Consider the following 8,514-nt stretch of genomic DNA (forward strand, 5'->3'; position numbering starts at 1 on the left):
TAGTATATATATACATTCATATTTATAAGTTGTGCTAAGTTGCATAGGTTTTTCAAGTGCACTAGAATCAATTTCAAATTAGTCTCTGCATTAAGTTGGTTCATATGCATTAGTTTGAGATTTCCTTGGTTCTTTGTGTGGAGGTTTGAAATTGAATGTCTCTCAATTTCAAATCTACTCTTAGATTCTATTCAGCTCCAATCCAAATTGAGTTTGAATCCTTTGTATCAAATCCTCCCCCAAAGATCTTTATCTAAATTCAAATCAAAGTTCAAATATTCCAAATGGAGTTGATCTTAATCCCAAGTCAAAATTCAAATTCAAAATATTCCATTTTGAATTATTCCCAAAATCCCTCCCTCTCTCTCTTTTATTTTTTCCTTTTCTCCTTCTCTTTTCACCCGGTCCGAGTTCCCCTCCCCTCTCTCTTTCCCGGCTCACCGAGCTGGCCCACTCCTTCTCCCCTTCCCCCCTCTTCTCCTGCGCTGACGGCCCATTCACGCGCACGCGCCAGCACTCGGCCCACGCCATCACACTGCCGACCCAGCCGCACGTTCACGCGCGTGCCCGCGCCTCACCCTCGCTGGTCGTCCACGCGTCGCCAATCCACCAGCTCACTTCTTCTCCCTCTCCTTTCTTCTCCCTTCCAGCGCGATGCCGACTTCACCACTGTTGTCCCTCCGGGAAATATCTTGCACGCGCGCCGACCAGCCTCTGCTTCCTCGCTCTCTCTCTCCTCCCATGCCCTGCATTCATAACTTCCACAACCTACCCATGCTTTGCCGGCGCAATCGGCCCATTCCCCAGAGAAAAAGGTGGGCGTCGGCCGCCACCTCACCGTCGACGTCCTCGTGATGGCAGCCTGCGTGCACCATCTCCTTGCTTCCTCTCCCTCTCTATAAATAGCATATCCACGTCTCTCTTTCTCCCTCTTTCTCCATTCTCCTTGTCACAGCGCTGCCGCCACCACCATTACCGTCACTGCGACCTCACCGTTGCCCATTCACCATCAACGTGTTGCTAAGGGGTACCAGGGGGCCTTTGCCGTCTCTGTGCTGCTGCCCGTTCACCGGAAGCCCGACGGGAGCCCGTCCGCTCCAATAGCCGAGTAGCGCCGCCTCCGCATCTTCGACGAATCGCTCGCCGCCGACCTGCTTCTCATCGTTCTTGAGCACGGTGAGCACCCCAAGCCCCTAGCACCCCCTCCTAGATAGCTTGTAGGCGTCCCTGTGCTCTCTCTTAGCTAGATGCCGTGTGCCGCCGTGAGCTCTGCTCTCCGCCACCGTGTAGCTGTCACCGCCGGCGTGCTGGTGCTCTATGTGCATGGCCGACCATCATGTCGTGATGCCTAGAGGCCTTAGGCCCATTTCTCTGTGCAGGTTGACACCTCCCAGTGCAGGGGAGGTGCTGTCCAGTGGCGCCGCATTGCTACCTCCTCTTCGGCCGTGATCTGGAGTGCCCAACCGAGTCCGCTATAGTGCGTAGTAGGTCGGCATGCATTTGTCCTCGTGGAGCCCCGGCCGGAACGCTTCTCCGATGAGCTTCCCCGAACGTGCCGCCGTCGATTTCTCACCGTCGACTGATTCTCCCCTCCCCTCCACAGCTTGTGTGTGCCAGCACTCGCCCATGCACCCACACGCTCGCATGGGCCAGCCAAAGGCCGTGACTCAGCCTGGCCGATTGAGCCACGGCTTGGCTCGAGCGCCGTTGGCCTGCAAGGCCGGGCCAGCTCCCAGAGCCGCTAAGCCACCCAGCCCAAACCCGAACAGGCCATCACTGTGCAGCCCTACACTGTGCAGCCTGGCTTGTACAAACTCGGCCCAGGCCCATCTAGGCCCGGATCCGGCCCATCCAAGCCCATTCAGCCCAAATCCATACTGTTCATATGGGTCCCACTGATCACTATTCATGTGGGGCCAGATTACTGTTCAGTGGGTCCCACTCGTGGCCCCCAGCTATGAACAGTGCCATTTCTTAATTTCTAGATTTAAATTCTGATTAAATCTTTTGGGAGCCGTAATTTCTCCGTTCTGGCTCCGATTTCGGCGATTCTTTCACCGAAATTCATCTAAAATCGAGATCTACTCATCTACCATGTTGTGTTATCCATTAGGGATCATTTGGATTTCCATTTGGTGTTAATTGATTCTTCTTTAGTATCACCGTTATTGATCGTAGTCGCGATTTCAAGGCAACCTGAGTTCTACGAGTGCTGCGCCGAAGCATCAGGAGCGAGGAGGATCCCGATTACAATCAAGACTTCAAAGAAAATTCCGAAGAAGGCAAGTCCTATCTCCTTGATCATACTGAACCTATGATTTTCAAATAATATAAATGATCAAGTAAAATCGGGCTTATTATTGCATGTGCTATATATTACGTTTTCTTTCAAACTACTTGTAGTAGTTAATCCTATCAACACTGCCATGCCTTATATGTCATCATCCAAAAAACATATCACCCTAGGAATACCTGTCGTTAACTATATTAACGATGGGTGACACCTTGATATCTAGCATGCTTAGGATGGAATACGTCTCCTTAGAGATGCCGCTTTTAAAAACACTTCCCTTCGGAGACAAGATTTATGTTATCAATGATAACTCATATACCATGAATCCTTGATGTCATGTGGGTTATGGAGGGTGATGTGTAAAAATAGGTGAAAATTGTTTTGGCGCGGGCAAGTAGAGTGGTCCTCCAGGGAGGATGCTCTTGGGGGCTTGAGGTACATGATGGTATTCATTGACCATGAAGATGCCTGGCCCGGCTGCTTAAGGACCGAGTCATTTCGCTGCCATGCCTTAGCGACCCCGTGCAACCATACGTCCTGTATGGGCAGGACTTGACTTTTCCTTCACCAGACTGAGTTGGGCACCATACCAGGAGGCTGAGAGCAATGAGCAGCCAAGGGTCCATCTGTCCTATTGTTTGGAGGTTTCAGGGACCGGCTTAGGCTTAAAAAGGGATGCTGGCCATCGGGACATGCAGCTCTGGGACTTGGCGTGTCTCGTGGAAAAGCTCGTCATGAAAGGTGTTTGGAGGCTGAGCATATTGCATGGGTAAAGCTGTACAACCTCTGCAGAGTGTAAATCTATTCGAATAGCCATGTCCATGGTCATGGACATGCGAAGGCAGAACCTTTTTGACTAGACTTCGAGAGCGTGTGTCTTGATGAGTGAGTATGTGGACTAGATGTCCGTGAGATGAGGTTCCTGGCTCGATCCTCCAGAAGTTGTGTGGTACTAGAGGTATACCAGATGTGATTAAAAAGGGACTGCGGAGTGAGGTATAGCCCCTCCCATGATCGAGGAACCCTAGATACAGCTTGTCACTGGTTTTTGAACTACTGAAAATGTTTTGAAGTCGATCATAGTTCACACAATTGGATATCTGCATAAATTGCCTTAAGCTTAAATCTAAACCATAAAGCTTATCCTTGAATGACCCTTTATGCATCTATCAACAACTTGAAGTAGTATAGGGCTTGTTGAGTACCTTCCGTACTCACTCTTGCTGTCATTCAGATGAAGATCCCAATGCCGACTTTGCCGGAAGTGAAGCCGGGGATAAAGAATAGTCTCTAAAGTCGCGTTCACACCCTCACTCCTTGTGGCTTGGGCTTTGGCTTCTGTTGTGTGTTTTGATGGCCGCTAGGCCAGGCTTGTAATATGCGGTATGGTTTGTAAGCCTTTTGTTCCCAGAACCTTATTATTTACATACAAAGTTGACTGTGATACTACAACTGTTATACTGTGCGTATCAGCTACGTAATCCAGGGACTGATACAGGAGGCATAGGAGATCCCGGTAATAGGGGTCTTACACTACCAATTCCCGATCACCCCTCCTGATCTTATCCCTCCTCCTCCCGATACCTTGTGCATAACACGGCCCCATCCCCTCCGCCACGATTCATACCTGCTACTTTGACATCGGCGCACTTGTGTCCTCGCCTCCTCCCTTTATCGGGCCTAACCCCGTGCATTCAACTTGACCAGTGCAGCACATGCCCTCCTAGCTCCACTCCAATTACTTCTCCACTCCCACCCACCCCAACCCAAATCCTCCATTGATTGTCAACCGCACACTTGCATCGATCGAGTAGGGAGAAAATGGTGATGGCGGCGGCGAGGAGAGTGCTCCTGACCCACCTTCGCATCCCTGTTGCACCCCACGCCGACCGGCGGCTCCAATCATCCACGACGGAGAAAACAAAGGGGTCATTCCTCAACAAGGGCAAGGTCACCGACCACGTCATCTCTGTTATCAACAACTTCTAGAAGGTTGAACCTGCAAAGGTGAGCATGATCTATCTCATCGCCACAGGTGCTTGTGTAGCAACCCGTACATTTGGTTAGGCATGTGGATCTGGATTTGTTATGAAGGGTTTAGGGTTTTGAGCTTTGTGTCAATGGATGGTGGGATTCAGGTTATCGAGCGGATTGGGTGCTCCATCAAGAGCTTGGTGAAAATGTGTAAGCGATCGATCTGATGTGGCCTGGCCCATGGGAGGAGGCAAAGAGTCGTCACACACACCACCCCCACCACGGTGGCTCCAACGTCACCAGCAGTGACAAGGTGCTACCGAGCCATGATTTCCAGCCTCTCTGCCGCCGCCAGCACCGTCCCGTGGCATGCACCTCGTGATCGCACAACTGCAAGGCTATGTCCTCCAACCATAAGGTACTAGCCTGCTTACCTCCCCCATGCTGATGACTCCGCTAATAGATCTCTTAGTTCCCCTTCACTCACAAATCGAACAAATTTTCTCAAGGCTATTTAGGTTGCATGCTTCCTAGCAATAGGAGTCTAGCTAGGTAGTTGGTGATGTCATAGTTCAGGATTCCGTTGAAAATGAAGGATTTGGGCGTGGTTGGTCACTTGATATTTGCATAATAGAGATAAACAAAGAAAAGAAGTAGCCTTTTTTTGCTCCGTTGTTTGTGAAAGTTTATGCCTACAGATTCAAGGACCTCCATATGTGATGCGTTTTTCCTTTATCAACAGTATGGATGATTGCTTTGATTAATGTAATGAGTTGTGATGCTATTTACCATTTTATTTTCTCACATTAGTAGTAGTTGTCGTTTTCATTCATGTTGAACAATTCGATGTAATTCCATTGTGTAAATTCAAATATGTTCAAATAGCAGATCAAGCTTTGATCTATGCATCGATTATTTTGGTTTGATCTGACTGCTCTAATATGTTGTTTAGTCTGAATGGTTATGTTCAGGACTTGAATATGCTGTGAATTTTATCCCTTTTTTGACTTCTGAGCAAATAAATGCTATACACTTTTGCTTTCAGTTTACATCTCCCAGTTTGATACACCAATACGTGATCTTGTTTGAACAAATAGAAGTATTCAAGTATGCAATCAAATATTTGAAATTGCTGCAGGCCCCCATTGGAAGCGAGAGAGAACAAAAATGCAGATACAACATTTCACACTCCAGCAGATATGCAAAGCACCATGATGCCTGATGATATTCCGTTGCCAACTCTAGCTGAGATGGAAGAAATGGTAATTCTATCTTCATATTTTCAAATCACATTATTTAGCTCTTTGTGAGTGCACTAGATTTGTCCATCATTGTAATACCCAATAATAATAATAATAATAATAATAATAATGTGACCTTTTAAACTGTTACTCGGTTGGACAATCAGAGACCGTAGATGCGTAGATCTCATTGAGACGATTCTGTTTTGCTATCTAATATCGCATTTGGGCTTTCAGGGAGTATGTGGCGAGCCCAATAAATTTAGACCGTTTGATAAATTAGAAAAAAAATATATATAAAAAAGGAAGTCTTGGTGGGATCGAGTGATCCTACCTTCATTTGGTCCGACCTGCTCCCATCGCCCTAACCCCAGCCGCTGTCGCCTTCCGCCACCGGCTGCCGCCTCTCGACTACCAGCGCTGCTACCTCTCACCGTTGTGTGCCCGACGATCGTCGCTGGTCTCCCATCATGCTGCCCGGCCACCGGTCGTCAGCCGGTTGTGCAGGGAGGGAAGCAGGGGGGAGGGCATGGGGGAAAGGAGCAGGGAGGGGCCAGCCGGCCGATCAGCCAGAGAAGGAAGAAAGAGGAATAAAACAAAGGAAAAGGAAGAAAGGAAAAAGGAAGAAGAGAAAGGGAAGAAACGAAGAAGGGAGAAGGAGGATCTCCAAGAGATCATCGTTTTTCTTCACCTGTTTGCTTCGCTCCAAAGGTGACTCCTCCGTAGTCCTTAGATGCTTGTAGGAGGTTGAGATCGGCTGTCCACATCATTGGATGGGTGGGTTGTTGATCTGGTTAGTGAGAAGTGAATCAATTCAATTTGTGGCATAAACCATGTTGGATGCGAGTGCATGTCTATAATGGAAGTTGTAGTTCGTGTTATAGGCGTTCCGATGGCATTGGCGTTGTTCTTTTTTGGGTAAGCTGTTTAGTCATTTTCGGCTAATTAGTGCTGGTGTCCGCTGAGTTTTATCCCGTGAGTTGTGTCTTATTCTTCGGTCTTCGACTAAGCTAGAGGAGGTTCTTGCTTGGCGTCTAGCGAGTTTTTGTGGTAGATGTCTTTTTGTGGCCTTCGGTTGTCGGGTTTGCGGGGTTTTAGGGCGTAGAAGTGTGTGCCTTCTTTTGTTTCACTATTGCAGCATCTTGGTGCTAATTAGGTGTTTGTTTAAGTGGTGCTACTCTAGGTCATAGCTAGTGCCCACCTTCAACACCAGTGAAGGCAGGTGAATGTAGTAGATGGCTATGCTTTAACCTGTTATTTGGTTGCCTTAATTATTTTAATTGCAATGCATACATCTAACCTGATAAATTGATTATGAGCTTGTTAACCTATTGTTTACCTTTCAGATTTCACTCGATTGTTGATTTATGAAGTGTAGTAAGTGTGATATGTTACTTGCAGTTGTTCATTACTATATTATGCAATTCTTGAAGTCTTAAGCATATTCTAAAAGTTATGTTGTTGGTTATGCATAGAGCATGCCATACATATGCATCTCATGCATTGGAAGCTTTGTCGCTGTCTTCTGGCCACGACCGTATCGGTATAGCACTGTATGTTACCTGAGAAGGGGTACAATGCACACCCTTACTTGACCCGAGGATGAGTAAGGATGAGGAAGAGTATGGCATGTACATATTTATGCATTCATATGAAGTTTGTTAATTTGTTCGGATCAATATCTTACTTCTTTAAGTTGGCTTATATATGGATACAGTTGTGAAGGTTTATGCTAAGAGAATGTTAAAATGGTTAATGTTGCCATTGGACTTGCGTAGCCATATTTTCTCTTGATGTTGATAGTTTGTTTTGTTTCTAGTTTCTATTTAAAGATGATTGCTTATTCAACTGTGTCTAAATAGCTCTTTAAAGCAAATTCACATGCTGAGATTTACGAATCTTACCTTTTTCTTTCCAGGTACATTTTGAGGTGTCGATCGCATGCAGGATGGGTAGCTGCACGTCGCTTGTACATTCACCTCTCTCTTTTGGTTAAAGATGTGATGATGTTTTGCACTGTGACATATATTTTGGGCCCGTGGTAGCTTGGATGTATGTTTGAGGCTTGTTCCTCCGTTGCTAGGATGTGTATGTTGCTAGTGTGATGTTTTATAATCTATTATCTATATGTGGTTGTTTGTTGCCAATTATACCTCTAATTTTAAGGGAGGTGTTGCTAAATTTTTCTTTTGGTAGCCCTATAGGTTGATTGAGTGACATTCCAGGCTTGTTGTGGTCCCCGGGGTGTTACAATCATCAATTGTGAGCCTCATTCCTTCTTATGGCGGATGATGGAATGATTAGATTAAGGTGTTCAAATTTCACGTTGTAGTGGTACCTGTTATTGGTATGTTGTTAGGAAATTAGATTGTTCATCATTATATTACCAATTCTCCTTAAGTGACCCCTTTGCTCCTATAGCATCATTTGTGCCATGATTAGCTGGACTATTTCTCAGAAAAATATCTCTGCTAGCTATCTCTCCTAGCTGTACACCACATTCCCACCTAATGCATCCTAAATGTTTTGACTTTTCTTGGTATTACCTATGTTCTTATCATTTGATGGCGCTGTCATTATTTTTATAATTTGCAAGTTTTGTTCATTTACATTGTGTATAAGCTTCATATAAGGAAATATTAATATGTCATGGTAGGATTAACTTGATTCAAACAGGAGAAAATGATGTCAACGGATAATTATAAGTAAGTTCAGTATGCATCTAAGTTCTGTTTTTTATGTGCGAATTTGCACATCATATACATTCATCAAAAAGATATGCCTATGAACAATTGAGAATTAGGCATAGCTAACAGTCTGACATCAATAGGATGCTACATCGCAAAACAGACAGTAAGCTTCTTCTTACAAATTCCTAAGATAAATAGGAAAAATGATGGACTTTACCTCAAACCTACAATGATTAGGAGACTAAAATAATCAGGAATTAAAAAGAGTGGGCAGAGGAGTCATGAAAGAGGAGGGCATTGGATCAACATGTAACTT

This window comes from Phragmites australis, chromosome 8, assembly GCF_958298935.1.
Source record: "Phragmites australis chromosome 8, lpPhrAust1.1, whole genome shotgun sequence".
In the NCBI taxonomy this organism is placed as follows: Eukaryota; Viridiplantae; Streptophyta; class Magnoliopsida; order Poales; family Poaceae; genus Phragmites; species Phragmites australis.